The sequence below is a fragment of the Cataglyphis hispanica genome, chromosome 15, assembly GCF_021464435.1.
Source record: "Cataglyphis hispanica isolate Lineage 1 chromosome 15, ULB_Chis1_1.0, whole genome shotgun sequence".
Taxonomy (NCBI): domain Eukaryota; kingdom Metazoa; phylum Arthropoda; class Insecta; order Hymenoptera; family Formicidae; genus Cataglyphis; species Cataglyphis hispanica.
The window spans coordinates 5,847,833-5,851,252 of NC_065968.1; positions in this window are offsets into that span (position 1 = coordinate 5,847,833).

Sequence of the window (3,420 nt, forward strand, 5' to 3'; positions counted from 1 at the left end):
TTGTGAGTATCGTACGACGGAATAAAACCTGAAAAGAAGAGAAGAGGAGGAAGAAGAAGTCCAGGAAGGCATTAGGCAGCAACGGAGCGACAACAGTACAACTTAAAGTAATACTTATAAGCTATTTAATTTATTATTTGATACTCTTGTAAAATTAATTATTTATCTCCGCGATCTATTTACATTATTATGTTACATGTTGGATATATGTATATAAAATATACGCAATAGTGAGATTAACTCTGAAATAACATTATGTACTCTAAACTTGAATTTTTTCAGGTTCTTTAATGTAATAATGTACATATACATATATAAAGTAAAAAAATAATGGATATTTAGATATCAAGCAATTAATACTCGATATATTACATCCAAATTTTAATGTTTGTTTTTTGACAATAATTTCATAAAATTTTAAAAAGAATCTCAATATTTGGTATGTATATATATATATATACATATAATATATGTATAAACAATTACAATACACACTTCTCCCGAAATAGAGACGTGAAAAATCGCTCGAAATGATCACAATTGGGCGTTACCTGCTAGTTAATTTATTTAGTAGCCTAAAAGGGAGACAAGTTCCGATGTCGCCATTGTATCGACAGGTTTTCACTGCTTTGAAATATTACGAACGCACCAGTGAATCGAGCTGGGCACCCCCGAGTTCGAATTAATTTCACAGAGAAACAAACGGCGGCATATACGTTTGTGTTAGGATCGCCCAGACGTCCCAGTTTATCGGGACATGCCGCCGCCTGTCCCATTATTTACCGTCGTTCGGACGCCTCGACTACTTAAACGAGATTTAATTAATGAATGGCACATCGAGGGCCGGCGAACTCTCGCGGATTTGTTTACGTGTGTCCCATCGACTTTTTGTCGTCAACGCCGAAGAGAGTCCCGTTTTCGTTGATAAAGGTTCATATAGGTGTTGCACATTATGCCACCATAAATCTCGCGATGCGCCGGTTCTTTAGCGTGCACCACGAGATAATGACATTATATTGCCTCCGCCGGGAGTTTACGTAACTGTCGTAATGTTTCGCCAAACTTTTCGCATCGATACGAATTGCGATATACGCCGGTGAATAAATTCTCCGCTTGTCGCTCGGTTTATTACGCGCCGATCATCATTCCCATCTAATGAATTCTTTTGTCGTTCTATGTGAAAATTTCTATGAAGATCCCGCTATCGAAAATTACTAGTGAATTTGATGCATATGCACCCGCGTTATTAATGCTTTAAGAAACTTGCTTTAGACACTCGTAAAGGTTATTGCTTTTAAAATGTCGCATGCGCTGCACATAAAAGCGACTAGGCGAGAATAGCGTCCGCGTGTTGGTGCGCATGTTATTTTCCGAAGGATCAGTACACGGACGCATTCTTTATTAATATTCTACTTGAAACTTTTTGATAGCGAAATTCAGGACTTTATAAGAATATACTTTGGACGCTTCAGTAATAGACTATTACGCAATGTTTTTGTAACTCTTAACTTCACCTTTCGTGTAATTTTCATCAAGTTCTAAACTCTTTATGACTCGGTCACACATAAAAAACGAAACAGAACAAAACTTTACATTTCTCGCTGATATACATTTTCTGCATAGCTGCTCAGAAAACATAATGCGTATTTTATATTATTATTCTAATATATTTTAATATGTGCACGCGTTCCCTTTTATATTCAGATTTATTTACTAATCAAAATTAATTAAATTCTTTATGGAGCATTATAAGAATATATGTTTTTACAAATGATATAAATCAGTCAGACACATACTGTTAAGAGATACATACGGCGTGGCTGTAAATCTTCACTTTGAAGACAGTTACGCGCAATTTATATTCAAGTCAAGACCTAAAAATCAGTCAATGACACAAGCTAATCTATCGTCAGATGGTAAGAGAAGGAAATCAGCAGTTTGCAAGGCTCGCACAGGCTTAAGGATCGCATCTAGGGTTAAGGGGTTTGCTCCGGAATCTGAGAGCCAAGGAGGGTGCGGTCGCTTGCAGTGTGATCCTACCTAAGCCGAGGCTAAGAGGCTATTAGTTAGCTCTGCTAGCTGCGACATAACCCGTAAGACTAACACGGTACTTACACCTGCCTCGTCGGGATAGCAGGATATTCAGCCAGCCACCTCTTTGCGTATGTTTGCACGGTGGTTGTCTACGCTGATGGTGACTCCTGAACACGATTAATAGCAAGGAATGAATATCAAACAAACTAACCGCATCCCTTCGCTTTCACGCCTTCCATACGGTGCATGAAATTCCATTTAAACCGGGATAACAAAATATACAATGTGGAAATAACAAATGCATGCTGACTGCAATTATATAAAGTAGGATTTATAAATAATGCAATTTATTTAAAGTAGAATTTATAAATAAATAGAAAAAAAAATTTGCGAAAAGGGGAATAATGGTAATATTAGGATAACATGTATGTATAAGATGAAATTTATGATCGTGATATGTGATGTAAATACGCACAGTTTTATTCTACGTAACGTCACATTTGCGAAAAAAGTCACATTTTCGTTAAAGCCTGTAATAATTCTTAATGTACTAAAATATTGTGGAAACCTCTCACAAAATTTTTCGAAAAAATAAATAATCAGTTTCTCAATTTTTATAGGATTAACTGTTTTCTACTTTGTGTATGTGATCGATGTTACTTAATTTTATTTATAATTATTTGCACTTTTTCTCTCTCTTTCAGAGAGAGAGAGAGAGAGAGAGAGAGAGAGAGAGAGAAGATGGAATAAAAGATTGACCATAATGGCATGCTAGAATATTCCGTATGCATAATTTATTTAGCGACGCTTAATGAAGAATACATTATTATAGACATCTTCATTAAAGTGATGGCAACTTTGCCTGCGACCAAATATTTTTGCAGTTTCTGTTGGAGGTGCATGTTGACGAAAAATGTAATTTTTCGCCACAGCGCAACTGAAAATGCATGTGTGTGTTTTGCAAATTCGATCCGTCGTTTCGTCAAAGTAAAACTGAAATGGTGCGAAATAAAGGATAAAAATAGGTCGCTTTCATGCCGGTGCAAATGGGTGCATATTAATTAAATTAATGGATAGCCGGTGGCAATGGCGAGTCATTGAAGATATCGCAGTCGTAGACCGTGTAAAACGGTATGGCGCTATTCGAAAAGGTACATATATGTAACCTTTCGTTATTGTACTTTATTGTTTCGAGTTTTTTTCTGTCCACCGTTTCTAAAGAGGAAGGGGATACAATATCATTTGCCCTAACGTGAATCATATATCGTAATTAAGATCGAAAAATCATCGGATATATCTAATGCTATCACACTATTAAATTATTTAGTAAAAAGGAATAGAGAAAGAAGAAAATATGACATTGTTTGTATCGAAAACACAATAAAA